The 23797-nt window shown below is 39.2% G+C and overlaps 1 long non-coding RNA gene across 1 annotated transcript in view; it reads left to right on the top strand.

The window, feature by feature from the left end:
- The first annotated feature begins 7021 nt into the window (after nt 1-7021).
- Nucleotides 7022-23797, top strand: part of LOC146315669 (uncharacterized) — a 65804-nt gene continuing 49028 nt past the window's right edge. The window contains exon 1 of the long non-coding RNA XR_014771853.1: nt 7022-7145. This is a non-coding gene — a long non-coding RNA (uncharacterized LOC146315669). The remainder of the gene's footprint in view (nt 7146-23797) is intronic.

Genomic DNA, 23797 nt, shown 5'->3' with positions numbered 1-23797 from the left:
ACTGCATGTACAAATGATGCGGGTCAGTCTTTCTTCTAATGTATACGATGTGTTGTTCTCAAGATGGAGTGAGAACAGAAATCACACATCTGGTTACAAAACATAATTGGATTAAAATTTGCATCTTCTGTAGGCCTCAGTGTTTATTCTATATGTGCGTTATAGAAGGTCGTTCTCACGCCAGCTTGTTGCAGTGGTGGTGATTGATCGGAGAGGAGCGAGGCGTCGTTCTTTAACAGGAAAAAAAGTGTTATATATAAATAAACCTGTCTGCCTTAATCACAAACTGGAACTACAGTTGATGAGAGAATAAAAACAAAACAGATTTTACTTAAGTGATATTGTGTTTGGTGTTCAGGAGGTGATGAATCAAAGCCACATTTTACTACCATTTAGAGCTGTCAGTGTAATAAACTTTTCCTGAGCTGACATTCCTTTTGTACTGTAAACACAAAAAAGTTAGCAGTACTCCAAAAAAATTGCTGTTATATATACTGTTTGATTACATTTAAATTTAAATGATTGACTAAGCCAGTTCAAATATTTAAAGTAAATGCATCTCAGAATCTTTATTCATCCCTCTTATTGTAATAACTTGATGGACCTGAATAACTTTCAGTATAAAAAGCCTTTTACTCCACATTCAGTAAATTAATATTAATTCATTAATTTATGAGTTTACTAAACAAAAAAAAAAAGAAAATTCTACTGCCAGTCAACATTTTTAATTTAGAAGAACTTCTAAACAAATTTTTCTATGAAAATCTATGCATTGCTTTTGGGAAAAATCCTCTGCAGTTCACCTTTAATAAAACCAGTCAAACTGACAGATTCCCTGAGCATCAATACGACTGTGAGCAACAAAGTTTCAAACCAACTTGCTCCTGTTTCATCTATAGAGTTGTGTAAGATTATTTTGTAGGCGATTACATACTGTAGCAACTTTTCTTATAAAATGTAATCTAATCCGAATACTTTTGGATTACGTGAAAATAAAACATTGTCAATATTGCACCTTCAGGTATTCCTGTTTCTTTTTAAACATCTTAAAACAATGCAATTAAAATGCATTTTTGCATATTCTTGTTCTATTCTTGTTCTTTTTTGTGGAGCAGTTGTCTAATGAACTATGAATGTAAAACACCAGTGTTTATGAGTTGATAGGACATTGTTTATCATGAAAAAAGTTCCATCATTTTAAAATTAGTTCATTTAATTTTTAAAACTAGATAGTTACTTATTTTTGTGATTTGCTTGTTACAAAGTTGCTGCCTTGTATGTGTATTATTATTATTATTATTGCTACATGTTCTTGATCACATGTAATCTGTTACTACCCAACCCTGTGCATCTATTCTTGAAAACAAAATCAGGTCATAAATGTAGCTGCAAATCATTTCCAGAGACAAATGGGTTGCAGAATCAGTGCCAGACAGACCCAATAAATTGTCATTAATATAAAATGAATTTGAATGTACTTTAAAGACTATAAGTTCTGATATTCATTGTTTTGTCCGACACACAGCAGCAAACCTTCCTCATTTGGCACCGTAGGCCTGAACAAATTACACAAAATGAATAAGATGATTTATGCTCAGAAGGGTGAGGGGTTTGACTTCTAGACTGCACAAGTCGACAGTCGATTAGTAATGCACAATTAAATTTTCTGTCTGAATTATGATGAAAACTGCTGTTTCTGTGCCAAACACCAGTCATGCTGATGTTCTCTCCCTTTTGGTTTAGTTGGAAGACAACAGTTTCAGATGCAATTTTTAATTTCCTGTGTGATGGAGCGAACAAAGTTGAAACTTGTCAGGCCCTCGACAAGTCTAATTGGAGGAATAAAACGCCTCGAGCAAAGTTCTAACAAAAAGGTGTGTTTGTTGTGAGGTGGAGGTGTATGTGTGTGTGTGTGTGTGTGTGTGTGTGTGTGTGTGTGTGTGTGTGTGTGTGTGTGTGTGCGCGCATCTGCTTGTCTGTAGCTCGCAGACTCACACATTTTCTTTTCTTTTTTGATGACGGAAAAGGGTATGTTTGCTTTGCATATCCCGGATTCCCAGATTCTTCCGCCACAGTGGAATGACTGAGGCAAAGTAAAGAAAGAGATGAGCACAGAGAAAGAAAGACTGGTGGAGGAATTAGTCAGTTAAATATCTCAGGGACTTTCCCATCTTTGTCTCCTCTGAGTGTTTACATCAAAACCCGTCTAAGCATTAAAGTTTGCAGGAAGTCACAGAGGAGCTGCAATCACACAGCAACACTGACAGGAATGCCCTAAAACTATTAGGTCTTTGTCTCACTTACACACACACACACACACACACACACACACACACACACACACACACACACACACACACACACACACACACACACACACACTCTTTCTCACTATGTTTGCTTCAGTCCTCCATCTTTCTCTCATACACAAGTTTAAACAGAATAATGTAACAGTGTTAAACTCAGCCAGATGTGTGCACAAACACATCCTGTCGGTTCAAACATGCAAACACATTTCTTTTATCTTTTAATAGAGCTGTCTCAGTTTGTGCTTATTGCATGATATTTTATTACAACGCGAGAAAAGAAGAGGTTTCTCTTAGCTTCACTTCCTTCTTTACTTTGTGCTGTTTACAAGGTTCATTACAGGAACATAGGCAAGCTCAGTTTATGTGAATTAATAAGGTTAAAATGCCCTCGGCTCCTTTCAAGTGGGCAGATTGTTCAACCAAACTCCATTCTGAACGCAGGTGTTTTATGGTCGGCTGTACTTTTTGACAGTAAAAACTTAAGTTACAGCATCACTACAACTCTTTTCTGATTCGCTTTGATCTGCAGGCACAATCGGCATGTGTGTCATTTACTCAGTTATATTATTAAAGGAGCATTCTGTAGCAATTGTGCATGCAGAACTGAGCATTGCAGTCCAAATAGTGAGCTGGAGCCATAGAGAGTACATAGAGAGTATATCAAATAGGTTGAAATCCTATTTGACTTGGCGAAGCTCAGGCTGACTGCAGGATGCATGCAACATTTTAAACTGACAATAGCAAGCGACGAGTCCTTCACTGTAAGTTGATCAGCTGTTTACTGTCAGTTGTCTGGTGATGTAACGTTAGGTCCATTTTGCTGAAAACAAACGTCCACTGCTCTGAAAATACACATTCTGGACAATAAGTTAAGTGACTGCTCTTACTCCTTCTACAAGATTATTACTGATTTCTTGCAACTTTTAAATAGACACTTACCCACTGACCGAACATTTGGCATTGATTTGGAATCTAATTAATGTGGAACAGGGATACGAAAAATTGTTCTGGCCTGGAGCGTTGTAGTCAGAGTAGCGAATATTTCTGCTGACATATCATGCTCATTTTATGATTTATTACAGTAAATATATTTCATATATGTCCTTATGCACAACTTAATATTTTTTAGTTGTTGGGGATCTGCACTCAAGTAGTCATGTAGATATTGTAGTCCCAAACATATGCACCAATGCCTCTTCATGTGTATTGTGTTAATAAATTTCACCAAATTTATATTATTTTAGTAAGTTTTGTAAGTACACATTATTGTGTCAGGTAGTTTTTGTTTTTTTGCCAAAGGTCATTTATTTTTATTTCAGTTAACCAAAATTTTTTAACACTAGTTTCAAGTTTTTAGTTTAGTTTCTATAATAACCTTGGTGTGTGAGTGGAAAGTACACAACATTTTGTTTCTGTTAATAAATAAGCAAAATAAATGTACAAAATGTCAAGAAAGGATACATTCTTACACCTGTTTTCCAAATCCAACCATATACTTTCTAAATTAAATTTCCTCTATTTCACCAAACTAAAACTAGCTTAATTGCCTTGCTCATTTGTTGTATAGTGTTCTTCATTCAAACTCAACAATAACAAAAGAAAAGTTACTAAAACCATCTTGGTTAGTCTTTCCACAGTTCTAACAATCATCAACTGTGGTTTTGCCAAGATATATTTTTAATTCACAAAGTTAGATGTGAAAATATTCTGGCTTTCCATGCTGTGTTACCCCACTGCTTTTGGAGGCAGTCCATTAAATTAGCATAGTAAAATTATAAAAATTGGCCAAAAAAATCACCTCAAAAAATGAACAGGCAATAATGTCCAATTACTGATAGCTGCTATATTCATCCAGTCGCCCAGTTCTAGTATGCATCCTGTGGTCTGTTCCTGAAGAATAACTAGTGCTCTGTTCCACATTCACTACAGTCAATATATCCATTTAAAGTAAAATATGTCAAACCAATATGAACTCCTGAGACCTCTTGTTAAAAGGTCTGACCGCAGCTGTTTAGTCACCACTGAGGTCATATGAACCCTTAACCCTGCGTCTAAGCTCAGATTACACCACCTCTCATTCAACCCATCACCACTACAAGATCAAATAATATCTGAGGATCTGATCCAGAACCTGTAGCTAATAGCCACCTCAGCATGCTCGGCTCCGGGACTCATAATGGAATGAACAGAGCTGTGGACTTACTGCCGCTTTGCCCCGAGGCTGTAATCAATTTCCCCTTGCAAGGGGCCGGGCCACAGAGTTCACTGTGTGCAGGGTTTGATAAGAGGAAGCCGAGCAGGGACCTTTAGTTTGGCCTAATGTCAGGTTCACCATCAGATAAACACACTGATTTGATCTCAGTGCTGCAGGGAGGAGATGACTGCTGCTGCACTCAGTGGAATTCTTACTATGTGAGATAGTGTGTGTGTGTGTGTGTGTGTGTGTGTGTGTGTGTATGTGTTATGAACTAACAGTTGGCTTGTGTCTCTGTTGTATGTGACAGCGCACATATGTGTGTATTTGTGTTAAAAATGAATGTGTTAGATTGTTTGTGTGTATGCAAACATGCTTGGAAGTTAAACAAAAGTCAATCTGATAAAATGTGCAACAGTTACAAAATGATATGAAGCATGATAAATGCTTATTAATCAACCATAAGGGTAAGGTAAATTAATTTCTCATGCATATATATATAGTTTTATATCACTGTAATTTAAATATCTTTGAGTTTTAGACTGCTGGTAGACCAAACAAGCAGTTTGATCATAAACAGTGCTAGAAAAGATGAGATGAGGCCTACCAGCTGGAGCTCCAAAGAAAGCAATTTTATTCTACAAAACATTACAGAGAGCGACAATTAGCATTACAAGCATTACAAGCTAACAAACAACATGAACAAAAGATGCTAACTGCACTTTCTGATATGTTTACTTGTCGCTGATTTTGATGCACAACAGACCAGAGGTCAGCAAGCCTGTTGGGGCCCAATAAACTGAGTCAACTAGGACTCAGCATGTCAAAGACCAGTCCCATGTTGGACTCTCCTTTCATCCTGCCCATTTTTGTGCATAGAAACTGTATATTGTTCTACATTATATTATAAGTGTAATACTTAGCATTTCATTCACATACATTACATGCATTGTGTAATGCACATTGACCATGAGAAGTTAGAGCATATCTAATGCTTTGGCTGCATTTTGGAAGAGTTTTGATCTGATTATCACTACAAACAACAAGGGCCATGTGCAGACCAAAAATAGGTATGAATCTTTGTTTTCTTAATTTACTGCTGGACAGAGTGCATCTGAATCGGCCAGAGAGTACATCAGGCAAACCGCACCACATGGTTAAGATACATTGGTGTCTGTCTTGGGCTGAAAAATTGCAGACTTTGTCAGGGTAGGGCGTGAACAGCACGGGCCAAGGCTGGGCGAGGGAGTTTTTTTTTTCCTCTGATGTTTCCTCTAATGCTGGCCATTTTGATGTGCACCGCTCTATCACTGGTCAGCCTAGCTCTTGCAGGCAGGTCCAGATTTTCTCAATGAGGGAGGAGTAGATTTTCTTCATATCAGGGTAGCAATCTGCAAAGATACAAGATACCGAATGCAGACAAACTGAATCAACAAGGAGGAAGAGTAATATGCCGCAACTATCCAACAGGAAGATGAAGAATATACACTGTTTCAACAGTTGTTGTTATGCTGATTTTGTTACTTCAAAGTTAGTATTTTTTTTTATTGTTTACATATTTTCTCCGCCCTCTCTGGTTGAAGAAATTTTTCCACCAGCCTTTTATTCCATCCACCGTCTGCTGTTGCCAGAAACTCTAAAATCTCTAAAAGAACAGCTCCGTCCTCTTCTACTGCAGAATCGGCCTTTATGGCACACAATGTAAAATGCATCAGCGACGTTCTTGATCTTTTCTGAGATTACCTGCATGTTTATGATAATAATACATCCTTGTCAAATTGATATGGTCATCAGTTACAGATGTTAACACGCAACACAGAGCACATTCTGCCTGTAGAGTAAATTAGTGATGGTAGGTTCAATACCTATTTTACACTCTTGCATTCTGTTATTACTCATCATCCACATGCTAACACCTGGTGTGAAATGTTGAGTGATGGACTTTATTAGCTCTTGGTTATTATACATTAAAAACACCCTTAAAATGCAGAAACAATTACATAAAACATACCAGATTTAATCAAATAATTGTTCTGTTTAGCAAGTGTCTTTCTTTATACTCTGAGAACCATGGATTGGGTCTTATAATGGAAATTTGCACGTTTTCATGCTGTTTATAGGAGCTTTTTTCATTACTTATCTTCCCATAAGCGCGTCTTATTATGATACTTTTACCACAGTGCCATGAATGTCTTCATGTGTAGTACGAGGTCATGTAAACTTTTAGTGTTTTGTCTAATGCTCTCATCCATCTATCCCACCATTACTTTCCCCTTTTAATTGCCTAAAACACTTCAACCACTAAACCCTCAACCTGTTCACATTAGATGAGCTCTGTTTGTGCTCTGATAACCTCTCTCAGGCGGCTTCTCAACAGGAAGGCTGATGAGAGGGTATATTAAGGCTGTTAAACAGTTGAGGAGGGCTGGGGGCTTCTGGGAGCCCAAAGAGACAGGAACCTTTATTGGAAATGTAATTTTTGTTTGTCTGCAATTACCTCCCCGCTCATTTGTTTTACAGACGCTGTTGTTATAGTGAGGAGTGAGCACGCTGGATTCTCCCAAGGATTGCTCTTCTGAGAGGCTGCAGTTTATTACAAATGGGAAAGCTTTCATTGCAGATTGCCCCTGCGCAGCGAAGAGGTACGTGACCCATCTCAGGAGCACTGGGGTCGACTCTATAGGGTTGAATTTACTCACAAAGTGCACAGACAAGAAGTTGATTGTGTGTTTTTGTGGAAATACACGTGTACGTAGGAGTATTGTGTTTATAAATGAGTAACTAGAGCGAAATGTGGGTCCGAAGTCTGTTTGTACAACACACCATGAAATGTGTATATGATTTATGCATCCATATGGTTTAACAGTGGACTATGATGTACAGTGGGCTGGTTTACATTAAGCATGCCTGAACTTCCATCTGATGTAGCTAAGGTAATTTTGCCAAGATTTTTACAATTACACATAAATAACATTCAAGGAGCATGTTATAAAAGACACTAGAAGAACTGAAGGACTGAAAATGTTACACAACAATGAAAATATGGTACCTGATGTCCACTGCTTGAAGTTAAAAACAACCAACCTTTAGCATGTTACTGTTTGTAAGATGCCTGATGAACATTACTCAAAAGTCAGTGAGTCATTTATTCATCCATTAAAAACAAGAACATGAAACAGAACATTTTATTCTAGGAAATGCATTTTAAAACTGGTTTAAAAATGCATGTGTACTTAAAGCTGGGGTAAGCAGTTTTATTTTTATTGTGGTTGGGCAAAAGTTCCATGATCCCTTCAACCATAATGTAATCCAAGTAATCTCAGAGAAAACGAGACTTCTGCTCCTCCTCTTGGTTCTGTTTTCAGTAAGAAAGTTGATTTTTGAGGCTCATTTCTAAAAACGCAAAAATGCCACTACCTGGGAGCGAGACTCTGGTTTTTAATATAGTGACGACCCCAGAAAATGATCACCCAACTCTGCAATTCTACGGAGCTTTTTTGCATGCTTCAGCTCAATGTTTTGGTTTTCTCTCGTCAGTGTAGCTTCCAGTAGCAGCAGGCTGCTGTTTGCAGTGAAGAAGCTTTAACAATAAAAAGACTTATGCTGCAACAGACAGAAAAAGTTAGCGACTACCTTGGGATCACAAAGATTTCACATCGAAAGAGTCAGGTGTTTCCATCTGGACTCGATGGCCACCAAAACAGTGGATAGGCACACGTCACTGTGATGTCATTTCCACATCACACAGGTTAACCACACCTCACTATTATGTCTCACTGAAATCCAGTCCAAAGCATCGGGGGAAAAGGAAAAGAAGAACTATAACCCCGCTATTACTCTTCATACTATGTCATTGTTATACAGTTAGGCCAAAATATATATAAAAAGGGTTTAAATGTGAAGAATAAATGACTTTATTAAGTGTTTTTATAACTAAGAATTAACAAACCATTAATAAGTTATTTATGTTGGCACACACTGGCAGACATTTCAAGCAGAATTGTGTCCCTGTCCCATTTAGGACATTTTAAAAACAAATAAAGGGACCAAAGTCTGACTTAATGACATAAAAACAAGTATGTTGTTTCGTTTTCTCATTGTGTGCCACTATATACATGTTATCCAGCTAGTAACAGCTAATCACTTTATCATCAGTGAAAATGTCTTTAATAAGGTCACTGCCCCCTGACCTCTGGCCTTATAAAAGAACAGACTGGTTGCAGTTATTAGTCTGCCCCACACTGGGAGGCTCCATTATCGCTCTGAGGATGACGGTGGGTTGGGGGGAGCTGGAGGGCTCGGGGAGGGGTCTGGGGAGTAGGTAATTTGATTGGAGCAAAATTAGGGACTCCTCTGCTGAGGTATTATGGGAGAGTTCCTGGTGGGTCATTTTAGCTTCACTTCCTCCATATTTCTCAGCTTGATTAAAAATTGATCGGCAACGGCAATGTGAATATATTATTGGGGCCATTATTCACCCCTGACAGATAATTGGATGGTACACACAACTCTATTTTCTTTGGGGGCAATGCCATCACTTGTGTGTGTGTGCGTGTGTGTGTGTTTGTGTGTGTGAGGGAGAGAAAAGAAGATGGAAGCAGAGTGAAGAAGAGAGTGAGTAAGTACTTGGTGGATAGATGGTTTCGGTGAAGCCTTTTTTTTTTTTCTTTTTTATTGTAAGCCAATAAATCACTCCCTCTCCTCTTCTCTCGAGCCATCTCTCCATCCATCCAGCCCTACTGTCACTGTCTACGGCCACATATGATGGATATGTTATTGAAACATCATGCAAAGCATATAATCATTTTTCTGGTAATCATTCATAACCTATTCTCATAAGAGTTTGGAATATGGCCATGAAATACATTGTTAGATAAAACCAACATGGATTTGGATTTGCTTTTTAGTTTGTGCTTATGCTCCGTCTCAAATTCACTTATTACCAAAGATTGAATTTTGCTCTAAAAGCCACTGGAGCTGTGGAAAATGTCTGTGAATAAGCCAGTCAGATAGCAGTTAGCTAGCATAGCTGCAGGCACAGATGGATATTGGAATGAGCAAAATGCAATGTGTGCTTGGTGGCTAATGCTATTTGCTATTCGCCCAAGGCTTAGCTTGCTGCCATTTTCACGCCTTCTTAATGTCTTAAACTGCATGAAGAAAGAGACGGCGTGCACAACATTGTATGAAGCAAAGCACAGTTGTCTGTTGGTCTGCAAATAACGTGGGGTATGTTGTCAGCACTGTGTTGCCTTCAAGGGCTGCTTTGACAATTTGCATTGTTGTTGTTTTCTTTGCAAGCTAAATTTAGTCACGAGAGAAAGAAAGTTTGCACATTTTGCCCTTCAGCTCGCAAAAATAGTATTTTAGAATAGTTAAACTGTCTTCTCAAACATCATAGATATCATAGTTTGTGCCTATGCACAGTTTGTGTTGCAGCTCTCCTCTACTCTAACAAACTACTGGCTGTAACACTGCACTGATGAGGAACATATCTCTCCCTGTGTATGGAGGGACTTTTCCAAGGAAAAGGTGCCAGAGCACTGGGGGTTTTTGCAAAAAGAACAAATGTTGAATCAGGACTAGTTATAAGATCAATCATTTGTGTGTTACATAGGAATGTTCCTGGTGACTAATTTCCCTTTCAGTGAAATGGTAATTTTAATTTAGACTTGTTGACTAAACCATAGATAAGAAAACACCCAGAAAACGGTCAACATTGAGCACTATGTAGTAATCAATAAGGTTAAACATTTATTGGCCACATGCCAGATTAACAACAAGCCCAACAGCTGGTTTTGGGTTGGCACTGGCAGGTGGAGAGCATTTCAATCAGGAGAGCCTTTGTTCTGTGTACAAAACATATTTAATTGACATGTGCACAACTTTGGCTGTTAGACTCCATTGTGACATCATCATGCATAAAGGGGGTTGTGAAGCCGCGATTAGTAAAGGAAACCTCTGAAGTCTAGACACTGGTGGTGGTGAAGTGAGAACAGTTTTAAACTTTTGACATAACGATATGACTGGTTAATGGAGACTGTGGCTAAATCTGGTTGGTTGACTTAAAGAGTGAACACCCATGGAGAGCTGATTGAGAATAAGTGGGTAAAGAGAGGCGGAGAGGAAGACAGTTAGGGATGAACGAGGCATGTAGGCGGCCTTCCTGATTGAACTTATGCTGAGCTTCTTTCGATACGTCATACTTGTGTGTGTATGTGGGCGTGCATGTGCCAGGTCCATGTGTGCATGAATGTGTATTTATAGATTATTAATGTAATTTGTATTCAAAATAGGTCCACCCAACCAGAAGACAAAAATATCATCCTGTGTCAAAAGTAGTTCAATTCTGCTAGAAAAACACCTGGGCCATCGAGTCATGGGCATAAAACCTTAAAGGCAATGATTAATTGGTGTTGAACACTAATAAAAGATGATTAATTAGTTAAATGACTACTATAACTGGTGCCGACTACCAAGGGTAGTGATGTTTAATCGTTTAGTCGGCTCATCTCACACATCTCTAGTGTTACATGAGTGTGCAATGAGGTTAGCAAAATGAATGGGTATTTTTATGAAAATGTTACAAAATATTTCTCCTGTTAAAAGCTGAATATGATTATAAGTGTGCACGAAATGCTAACAACACTAAAACCATCCTTTAGTTATTGTACTTTTTTCCAATAACTGACACAAATGTCTGTTGCTAGTTGCTATAACTTCTCAGAAAACACAAATACGTCAGAGAGTGAGGCAGGAAGTCTATGTGTTTTGTTAGTTTTTAATGTGAGAGACCCCTTGTGGCAGAACTAACATATCGTGCGTTTCGACAATCTCAAGTAAAACTTTATTAGAGCAGATCTGGATCAATCTGTGTCGACATTGCGGTATTTAATTTTACACTTCCTGGCTGGATTTCTGATGCCAAGATGACAAAATGATAGCAGAGCAACACGGAGCTAGAAATAGTTAGAAAGAAATATTCCTGTAGGTAAGTTGTTTCCACGTCACCACAGAAGAAGACTGGCAGCTCGAGCCATTTACCCTAAGTAAATCTTTCTCTACAGAGGCAGTTATACCAGCCCCCTTCCCATGTACAAATCAAATTACTAGCTATGATCTCACTGATGGAGAGGCCTCTCAGGAAATGACATGTGTCTGTAACGTTGTTTGCAGCCATGCTAGCTCCCACATTATCCACCCAGTGCTGTTCACTTAACTTCTTTGTCTTTTCCTTTTTCGTTCTGACTTTCTCTTTATTCTTTGTCCCTCTTTATCGCTCCTTCCTTCTCTCTCTTCTTCTACATGGTTCATTCATTCCTCCTCCCCCTCTCCTCTCATAACTTTAATGTAATGGCACTTCTCCAGCATCACTCCCTAATTCTCAACCTCTCTCCATCTTTTCCACTCTCTCCTCCTCTCCTTGTGTGAGGGGGGGAAAAACACTGCTTTCCCCTCACAAAGACGCTTCTCCTGAGTGGAAATTACCGGCGGAGATTAATAACGACATTAGGCAGTAATGATGCTGCACCGAATGAAATATTTATTAAAGATCCCTCTGCTAGCAATTAGCGTGGCATGTAATCGTTCAGCACAAGAAATCAAGATGATTGTGCCGCAGTCCCCCATCCCCTTATCGCTCTCTCCTCTCAGACCCCCCTCCTTCCCGCACAGTTGAAAACAACCTCCTGTACAGCCTCGACTCTCGCAACTCAACCCCCCCCTCCGTCCCCTCCTACCATCACCGCAAACATTTGCAGCCTCTTCTTCTGATGTCTTCTCTCCATGACAACAGTAGCTCTGGGAGGTTGTGGAGTCCGTATGTGTGCGTTGAGGGGTGGTGGTGGTGGTCCTGGGCATCTAATCTTAATTACAGGCGCTCAGCCTTAAGCTGGGGAGAAGACTCCACCAGGCAATTACACTGTCAGGGATGCAGACTTCGGGAAGTGCTGCTGATCGGCTCAGGAGGACGTCGAAGTCAGACCGCAGGCACGTCAAAGAGTGCCGGCGTTTCGTCTTCGTTCCAAATTTCTGCCAAGTTGTCCAGGGCAGGAGCAAAGTGAGAGAAAACCTTATTATTGAATGTCTGTCTTGCAAGTCCACTCTCTTCCAATGCCTAAAGGGACAGGTTATCACAAGTTACATAGAAGTTTTTCCATCCCAGAGCTTTCACTCGCCAAACTTCTTGAAAAACTTTTTGAATATGTGCAGTGTACGCCCCATCTCTGCAGCAAGGGTACACGAGTTACTGTTACAATGCCACAGTTAAGACTCATTTGGATATTTGGAATATGTCATACAATAAGAATAGAACAACAGAACAACAGAATAATTATTATCATGCAATCATGCGTATTTGTGTGTGTGCATGAGTGATTGACAGACCTGCAGCTTGTCTGCAGCTAATCTTGCATACAACTGGACCAATGAGCCTAATTTTTTATGTGAACATTCATAAATGTATCCTCAGGGACCTCTGTGATTCTGTGGTTATGTTTTTAGATGGTGTTGCTTCAAACTTGGTGCAAATGTCCGCTTGGACTCAGAGATGAACTGATTAGATTTGGTGGTCAAAGGTTAAAGGTCAAGGTCATGGTGACCTCATGTCCATCCCGTTCTTGTGGAGGCAATATCTCAGGAATACGTTGGGTTTGTACTGGTGCTGGAAATCCTTGAAAACACTTGAGTTTTAATGTAGCGTTTGTAAGGTTTGAAAAGTGCCTGCATTTTGTATGAAGTGCTTGAATCTACTTGAAATTGCAGTTGCATTACTTTCTTTATAATTTTTTTACATAAAGAAATGAAATCAGTCAGATTTTATAGGATGTCAAGTCAACATGTAACACATTTTGAAAAATTAAACTATGTTGTGTATCTCTTTAATTTGTCACCCTTCTGTAGAATTTAATCAGAAAACAAAACCTGGGATGATTTTGTTTTATGTACATGTATATAAATATGTAATTTACCACAGCTCGTGCTGGAAAAGCTTGAAAATGCTCCAGGAAAATGCTTGAAAAGTGCTTGATTTTGACTTCGAAAAAGCTGCAGAAACTTGGTGCAAGTGTCCACTTGGACTCAAGGATGAACTGATTTGATTTTGGTGGTCAAAGGTCAAAACTCAAGGTCACAGTTACCTTGCTAAACACAAGAATTCATATGATAATTGTGCCAAAGTTACACAAAAATATCTGATGGGATGACATTTTATGTCCAAAAGGTCAAAGGTCAACTTCACTGTTATATATTAAGATGAGATAAGAGTACATCTGTTTTATACAACCATTGACAGCTGACTTCTTACTCTTCTTATGTGGCCTCTAGTTCAAAATCTTGTTTCAGCTGGAAACAACATATGTGTGGGTCACGGCTGAACCTCATAATTCTCTGTTCGTTGCAGCAGGTGCTTCACCACCACTCCTGACTGTGTTCTTCTAGTTCCTTCTACATTTTATACTTCCCAGAGGCGATAAAATCTCGCGCCTAATCATTTCAAGGATGGACTGCCCTTGAAGATGCGTGCCCTTGTTTGTGTTCACACAAGCATGACCTCATTTTCAAGTCGTCACCTGAGAAGGACAATGGAGAGAAGGAGGCGTGAAGGGGTGGGGGGGGGGTGGGTGATGAGGAGGACGGAGGGTGGGAGGGGAGGGTTGTTTTTTTACAGAAAAGGTCAAAGGTCATATAATCAAAAGTGTCCGTTTATTGGCTACATCATCAAACCTCAAGGAGCTCATCAATGTAGCCAGTCAGGCGTGTGGCTCCGCTAATCAGCTCTCACACCAGTGTTTAGCCATGCCGATGCCATCCTCCGAATGACAAGAAAGAGACAGAACGAGCGAAAGAAAGACTCAGAGGGGGGAAAAGGGAGAGGAGAGGGGCGGGGGCACGAATCGGAGCTAATGTAATAGTAGTTCACTTCACAAACCCTGACAAAGGGTGGCGCGGAGAGACGGATCAATTTGCAATATCGTGGGCTGCGGCCCTGGCAACAAAGGCAGGACATGAAAGCAAGCACATTAAGTGATGCTCTTGTATGAACTCTGGCAATCAATAAACATCAGGGGCAGGCGGGCGGGAGGGGCAGAGCGCATGTGAGGGGAAAGAGAGGGAAGTAAAAGAGAACAGAACGAAAGAACGGCGAGGGAAAGAGGGTGAACAATAGATGGGAAAGAGTGATGGCTGAAGATAAGGCTGATATCTAACAACAGAGTTCTTTGTTTGACAAACTTTGTCGCTGTTCTTCACTCATATTGTTAATTAGATAGTTATCTTTAGCCCTTTGATAGATTAGATAAGCTGTTAATTAATCTTTGAATCTAATTAACTGTCTTGCTATTAATAGGTTTGGCCACATTATTGTACCTTTGACTGTCAAAGCAGTGGGATGAGGAATCATAGTTCAGCCGTGAGGAGGAAAGCATCTCGCTTTCTTTTAAAAAGTTTTATATTCTTGTCAGTGATGAATCAATATTTAAAAAACATAAAATATTACATTTAAACAAGTCAGTGACTGACAGAGTGATAATCAGTTCATATTTCATTATATGTTCCAACTTAATGTAAATATAGACATTTTATTTGTTCAAGTTAATTGAGGTTAATTTTTTTTTCTTTTTTACTATTTATTTTCAGACCACTTCAGAATGAATGTACTGTACAGAGGTCAATCAAAATAATCTTCTAAATAAGTACGATCAGACTTCCCAGCATGCATTGTTTGAGATTTATTTTTTCACAGTTTGAGGAAAGTATACTGTATATGATGAGAACTGTCTCTAATACGATATGTTATCTAATAAGATAAGTCATGGTTGTTTATTTTCACAAAAATGAAATACTTTGTGAACCATGATGAAGGTTAGTGTGGAATTTTGTCTCTAACCACTTACACTTTAAATTGAACAAATTTATTGGGACCAGTTTCACATATGGTCTTTGTGACTGAACAAAGGAGCTCCAACAGGAACAACTGAAGCTGTGCTCGTACTGTACAATATAACTATATATTCACAGTAATTGTACAACAATACTTGAACACTGTGTTTTCAAAGGTATGTAGTGTTTAACCTCAGTAAAAGGTAAAGGAATACCCCGGCTGTCAGTCGTCCTCCCGACATGATTTACTACAACGTTTCAACTGAATCCTCATCTCTGGAACGATCCAGTGTGTATATTTCTTTTTTCCTTTCTTCGGTATTGACTTTATCTTGTACCCTAAAGATATATTTCTAGTTGCCATGTGGAGACGGCGTTTCCTATAACCTCTCTACCGAAGTAATTTCCCTTTGGGACAATAAAATCTACCTTGACCTTGATCTTAAGAACATGGATGATAGGAGGAGAAGACAAGGTGGAGTTAAGTGAGAAAGAAAAGCAGAAAGGTTTTTTTTATTGCTTTAAAAAGAAAAAAAGTCTTTTATTCAGACAAATCACACTGAGATCAAGGGTCACTTTAACAAGGGAATGTTGAAAGCTTTATTTATAGAGAGGTCTTACAATCGTATTTAATCTTACCTGATGACATATTCAGAAAATTATGACAAGATACCTTTACGAAACCTCTGTTTAACAGGGAGCTGGCTGAGATTTTCAGTAAATACAGGACATTTATTTAGGAAAATAAGCTGTATCGGCTTTTTGGTGGTCTGTGCCACAATTTTAATGACTAAACTAACAAATAGTGTTATTAAGATTAGTTGTCAAGAGTAGGGATGCACCATTAATTAAAATATTATCAAATTTACAATATAGCCAAGCAATACTCAAATGGAAGAAGCTGCAGTGTTTTGATAAAGGTAAAATGTGTGACAAATCTTGTTCTCCAGACCTAAGAAAACATGTTTGTTTGCTACAGACCCCAACAAACATCACATCATCACAATTTTAATAGTTTTCTTCAGTGGAAATAACAATTGTAATGCAAAAAAGATCATTCTCAGTAATCGTGTCTGTCAAAAGTATCAGCGATTGATTCTTTTACCAGCCCTTGTCAAAACTATCTTCACCTTGAAAAGAAAGAAATAATATCAGTCAATCTAATGTTGACACAAATTTATATTATAATTTTCACTAAAGACAGGATGACATGCAGTTTCTTACAGCTACTATAAACATTTATCTTTGCCTGATTATAAGAACTGAGTTATGTTCAAAAGGAAGTTTCAACATTTCAAATTAAAATTTAATCTGGGATCTATTTAAAACTACAAAAGGAATTTTTAATATAATAACTATAAATATGTGCTATTTAGATATAATATCTGAGTAGAATGTAAAACAACATTAATGTTATTTTCTATCAATCTATTTTTATACGTATAAATAACATTTTTGCTTAAGACAGCAACTGCATGTTTACATTCAGATGTCATTATTTATATCTGTATCAGTTCAACCAACAAAATGACCAGTCTCTGTATCTGTATTTTATTTTCTGACCTGATATTCACTGGCAGTACACATTTTGTGCCTGTAAAGCAGAAAAAATTGTTAATAATGGCATAATATTCATATATTCATAATGTACGGTGTATCTGTCTCTTTCTCTCTTTTTATTTTTTTTTAGCTAAACTGTGTTTTATGAACTGTCTGCAGCTTCTAACCTCCCCTTTATTGGGATATTGAAACATGAGGAAAAAAATTTCATTCTGTTTTCCACTGGACATAGCAACTCTACAGTAAAGATATACAAGTATATATATGAAAATATCCTTCTACTGAAGGGTGATAGAGGAAATATCTGTTTCCATTGCATTATTTGTGTTTTCCCAAATTTGGATTCAAATGCACCTGTCAAACAAGAAAACTGTAATTACATGCAATGTGTGCTTTGAGACCTGCTGAAGAAGATGAACTGAGAAAAAGGAAAATAATGTGAAAGTTTTTAGGCTTGTATTTCTACTTTGAGTGTTAATTTATTTATTTGATTTTGTTTTGAACAGAAACAAACTTTTTTTTTAATTCATCAGTCATTTCTCCTCTTCACCTGCGTGGTGTCATGTCTCAGGCTCCTGCAATGGACCTCTGTGTGTGTGTGTGTGTGTGTGTGTGTGTGTGTGTGTGTGTGTGTGTGTGTGTGTGTGTGTGTGTGTGTGTGTGTGTGTGTGTAACTGGACCTGGTCCGGAGCCTTTGTGTTAGTGTGACAGAAGCCTTTGCCCACTCTTTGATGCCCCCTCCAGAGTTTTCCAGCATTCCCTGTCAAGGGCCTGGCTGTTCCACAACACACACACACACACACACACACACACACACACACACACACACACACACACACACACACACACACAGTATCTCCCCGCTGGGACCAGGGAGCTTCATTTGCATTATGATGGCAGGCAGATTAAGTACATTCCACTGCACACTAAAGGGACTCAGAATAACACACACACACACACACACACACACACACACACACACACACACACACACACACACACACACACACACACACTTGTCTTTGGGCCAGTAAGGCAGGCTTCGAACAAAACTGGTGCCCAGTTCAGGGTACCAATCCCATTACTTGCCCAGTCCTCTGTTGCCCCCTCCCTCTGTAGAGAACAAAGGACGGAGACATCGAAAGGATCTAAACCTCAGCGAATCAGGGCGGGAGGAGGAAGAGAGGAGTGAAAGATGGGAGGAGAGAGGAAAAAGATGAGAGGAAGGGAGGGTGTCAGGGTGGGGCTGGTGTTGGAGGAATAACTCTGACAGGCAGCTAGAGGGACTAAGCTCATTTAGATAAATCGACATCCCCAGCTGAGATAAAACCAATGATGATTTGTACTGTATCTTCAGGGGATAAAAGCCATTCTATTGGATTTCATAGGGCCCCGGCGTCCTGGGATTTCACAGGCCCTGGCGCAGAGCGATTGTGTGGGTCTCAGCATGGAGGGACAGGCCGCTGGAGAGGGGAGGAAGGGTGACTCCTCCTAGGAGAGGGGAGAAAATTCCCATCATTACGGGGGAAATGTCAAACACACAACACACGAGGTGGTGGAGGGGGGACTGTGAAAGGTGATGCCGGGGTCTCTCTGTCTGTCTTTTATTCTCTGACTGGAACTCTTTCAGACTCATGGTAGTAAGTGAGTAATCTGCTGTAGAAGAGGTATTGAGGGTTCAAAATTCATGTTTAGGTCCCATGTAAGAATAAGTACTTTAAGAATTTGTTTTCCTACAGGAGATTAGCGTGGCAAGTTCACACTACAGGATTGCAGCTTTGATTTTCCACTTGAATACAGTTTTCTGGGATTGCTAAAAAAGGCCCTCGCTCACTCGCTGCCGTGAGCGATGGTTGGTATGTGTGAACTGTTCAAAGATGCGATCCAAGAGCTCACGGATGTCCGCAGATGGCAGGAAGATATCAAGCAGTTTTAATATCTGGTTGTGTTGGAGATGGGTCACAGAGCTGGGGAAGAGGAGGAGTCGAGAGGGAGTGATGGAAGATCATTGGAGCAGCAGCCAGAAAAGCCCACATATAGGAAAAAAGAGCCAAAAATAATCAGAAAGCAGTTGTGCTTATAAAGTAGTTCAAAGCTCCAAGTTCAGCAGCTACAACAGTAACATATTGCACACTTGTGTTTCAGTTTTAATAATCTAATGTCATTTCTACCTTGTGTGTGACACGACTACTACTCCTGTAGTGATGTGTGACATCTGTGTTGCCTTTTTTTAAGTGTCTGTGAGGATTCTCAGTCATCCAGATCATGTCATTCATAGAAAAGGTTGTCATAGGCAACCTCTAGACCTTTTTTTTTTTTTAAACTTTCACTTTCATCTTTATTTGTTAATAGTAATTTCTGGTCGAAAATGAAACGTGAATTATTACTTTGTTGTTTAATGTTTAATTTGTAAAATGTATATTTGTTTTTCATTTTTGTAATATAATGACACCACATCCTGTTAGGACACGTTTTAGTTACTTCCTGTTTCAACTTTCTACCTGAGATATGTGCTGTGTGCTCTCTGACTTATCCACAGTGAAGCATCAGAGAGGCAATGCTGTAAGTTGACTTATATGATTTTAGATTTTGTAGTAATTGTAAACCTGGAGAGTTACCTTATTTTCCTTTGTGTTTTGCACAAATTGCAACTTTAGCAATAGCAAGAAAATGCGGAAATATCTCATGTTCATAACAGTTACAATACACTGTAATAAGCTAAATTAAAAGTCAAAGTTTGGAAATAGATACCCTTAGCTGTTATTTATTAAAAGAATAATCCTATCCTGATTTACCGTAGCACTCTTAAAGAGAGCGTTCACCCAGAAATGACAATCCAGTCATTATCTACTCATCCTCATGCTGATTGAAGGTTGGGTTTAGTTTCTTAATTCACAAAATGCTGCTGGAGTTTCACAAGAAAACAGCATTGCAGAATCTCCCAAACAGTTGAAGCGAATGGTGACCAGTTTTCAAATGCAAAAAAACAACACAATAAAACATAAAATGCCTCCATACTGCTCGTCAGGTGTAATCCAAGTCTCTTGAAGCCACAACATGCCGAGTTGACTACAAAAAAAATTATTTACTCCATGTTTTTAACCTGAATCTTCACTGTAGATCCTGTGCACATGCACACTGTCTGGACTGGAGGTGTGTGTTGTGACGGTGTGCAAAAGGGACTTGAGCAGGAGGCTGAGTAGATAACGACTAGATTTTCATTTGGGGTCAACTGTTCCTTTAAAACATTATCAGACCTAGGTGACATAAAAAATGTATTCCTTTTCAAAGTTCAGCTGGAGATTTGAGTGAGTGCTGCCAGCAGCAGCTGATGTAACCTTGAGCCACTAGCCTCAAGCAGAGATGAGTGGGCTACACAGATCTGGCAAGATCACTACTTACCAACTGCACAACATTTTCAAACTTGTGGACTGACACTGACTGGCCTTCTATTGTCAGACTTTAAGCAGCTCCCTCTGGAGCGACAAAATACTTTACCTCAGCCAATCTGCTTCATCAGGACTGTTGAGGATGGATCAGATTTGATCAGTGGCCTGCAAACAACCTCACAACAAGTTTTGAGTCAGATGTTACTAAATCATAACAGAATCACCTTCAAACCAGAATGACACGCTCAGATAAAACACAAAATGCAAAGACACTTTAGTAAAATTGTTTAAAGTTTAAAATAGTTGTGTTCATGTGAGAGTCTGAGAAAAAAGATTTTCTGAGCCTTTAGATTTTATACGAATCATTTCAAATACTTTTATAGTAAACGCATTAAGTAGGTCCACAAGTTTGCTATTGTACCTCAAATGAATAAATCTTTCTGTAGATTTTTTTAGTGCAATACAGGCTTAGCAAGAACCAGCAGGTGCATAGTGTGACAGCACACATGGGTAATAAGATCTACATGTAATTTCACACATTTGGGCTGCAACTGAGTAAAAACAACAATAAAAGGCATAGCTGAAGTAAAATTAGCTGTTAGAATATAAAACTATTTAAAAAATGGTAATCAGATTTTTTGCCTTCAGTCAACCCCATGACACACTCTTTACTCTGAAAAGTTCCTCTGGGTGTATTTGGTTTTGATGGCGGCAGTGCTTTACTCATTAATAATGAAGGCAGCGTGATCGTTCTCTACATTAAAAACTTCTACATTAGATTTAGATCTGCCCTCCCCACCATTCATAGCCTCAGGTAAAGAGCCCTGGGTCTGAAAAATTGAAGAGTCTGTAAAACCCTCCTTACAAATTAAAAAGTAATTAATGTCGCTCTACCTTGAATGTACAGTACCGACCTCACTTCATACTCTCTGTGAATATGGTTGCACTGTAAAGTGGTCCCCTCACAAAGTAACAGACTCCACCTTGCTGGAAAAAAATCAACTCCATTGCATTAAAGCAATTAGACTATCTTGGCCTAAATAATAAACTTAAAACCCCACAGTCTAGGTTCAATATTTCATCTTTTATTCAGGTACTGGGAGTGCTTCTATAGTGAATACACTTTCCCCACAGCATGGCTCTGTAATGCAGGTATTTTTCTTGGGAGGCTTTTAGGGGGGTAGTTAGGTAAAAGCCATTGGAACGGCCCTCCCCTGCCCATTCCTGGGGCTGAATAATGAATCTTTTACCTGCGTCCTGCGGAAAAGTTTCTTAAGCATATCCGGCTGGCCAAATGGGTAGGAGAGTTAATATTAAAGGTCAGTTTCTCTAAGCAGCAGAGTGAAAACTGCAGGACTGCTGTGAATAAACCAGCACTTCATTGTCATTTACACAGAAGGCACATATGATTTACATAGTTTAGAGGTTTAGTGATGTGTTAAAACTGTGGCGGCTCTAGAAGACATCAAGTGTATGTTGCAGTCTCCTGACACAGGAGATCCAGCCAGAGTTTTCATCAGCTCTGTACAAAAAGAGTCTTAATAACCGGGGCTGGGAGGGTTACTCTAGAGGGCAACTCCATTGCCATTTTTTTTCCGGGTTTTTCAAATGGAAACACCCACTCAGCCGTTACAAAAAGCAGTGACATAGGTTACGGCGTTGATGCCCTCCGCTCCCCTCTCTCCACACATGAAAGGAGTCCGAACCTCTTGTGGTCTCAGCTGAGAGATGTATACAAGTTGTGATGTTGCAACTTTCACAAGCTCTTAGATTTTATAGTCTAAAAAATAAAAATGAACTCACAAAAATGTCAAGAAAGAAAATACCGTTGTTGTACTTTAGCTCGACAGTATTCCCTGTTCTCAAGCTGGTCCCTACTGATCTTAGACACTGTGTTTGGTCCTGGTGCAGCTGTGTTCACTGAGAAGCTGCTGGGCCCAGTTTAGTGTCCTGTAGTGCAGGTCCGGCCAGACTCCAGTCCTATTAAAGCTTTTAGCTACACAGCTAACTGAGCTAATGACAGCTAGGAGGCTAGCTATCACTCTGGTGATATGCTACCTCCTGTTTGTTTGTCGTTAACTTTGACAGGTGGCCATATTTTACATGCTGCTCCTTTAATCTCTGGGTTTATATAACAGTGTAATCATGCAAAAACCTATGTCACGTCACGTTGGAGAAAGTCCTTAGAATGGCATGGAAAAATCGACACTAATGGTAAAATACAGAATGATATAAAAACCTCAAAAACCCAAAGAAAGAATATAGTTCAAATATAGTACGCACATGAAGATGGAGTGTTTGATTTTTAACGGAGGATGCTCACAACCAAACCAACTCATGGATGACTTCTATTTCCAAGATACTGTCTGGTGAGGTGGCACTTCTCTGGCTAACATCTCAAGGCACACCTATGTTCATGCAAAAATAATTCAATAATTAATTTGAAACTTTGTAAAATTATATCGAAGCAGCAACACACTCATTCAAACCAGACAGGTCACAAAATTATTAAATATTTATGCAATTGGCTTATAATAACTATAAACTTAACCAACCTAACCAGTGGAGGTAACGAGTTCTAGCAAATCTGAGGCTGAAGTGGGGAACTGAGTTTTCACCGCACAAACAGTCAAACCTGAGGTTCACGTTGGTTTTTAATGTCATTTTTACTAGGATATGTAATTTTAGTTTATAAAGGTGAAGGCACACCACAGGATGTGCCCCACGGGAACTCATTTTTTTAAAGAATATCAACCGTAGTCTGCGTCGAGAGACAAATTACTTTTCACATTATCAATACCAACATCACTGGCCCTTGTAACTTTGTCTTATCTGATGTGTTTTATCCAGCAACTCCTGGTCCTTTTATCAGCTGTGTAGAGAAAGAACGAGTAGGATCTGTTGTGGTGTGACGAGGACGTGCATGAGATGTTTCTTTTACAGTGCATCTCACCACTGGACACCACTGGACACCACTGCTCTCTTGCTTTCTTGCTTCCTTGTTCTTTGCATCTCCCACTATACAATGTCTTTCTGATTGTTGGTTTGTTTTAGAAGGAGGTGAAATAGAAGGTCACTATTATAAATAATAAGGGTCACTACAGACCAGCGTGCCTCAGACTGCAGTGTCCCTTTGCAGGGTCCCATAGCGACCCAAAACAGAAATCCTTTTACAGGGACAGTGACCAAACTAACAGGGAGCAGTAAGCAGGGTTAGCAGTAATTAGCACTGGTGGGTGCCCCGTTAAATTGAATTTAACGACAACACAGCAGTCTTACTGAGTGCGAACTAATCCTGGACTCTGGAGCATTATGGTTAATGGGCCCGAAAGAAAATGATGGCCTTTCAAAAGCAAAACCAATTAACACAGAGTGGAGATGTCTAGTGCTGAGCTTTCCAAATCTCATAAGAACTTCTGCCCTCGTATTATATAACTGGATTTCTCTTCATTTTGAATAATGAAGGA

This window comes from Lutjanus erythropterus, chromosome 14 (assembly GCF_056507025.1).
Source record: "Lutjanus erythropterus isolate fLutEry1 chromosome 14, fLutEry1.hap2, whole genome shotgun sequence".
NCBI classification, from domain to species: domain Eukaryota; kingdom Metazoa; phylum Chordata; class Actinopteri; order Lutjaniformes; family Lutjanidae; genus Lutjanus; species Lutjanus erythropterus.
Note: the sequence above shows the minus strand (reverse complement) of the source record. Positions and strands in the feature narration are given on the sequence as shown.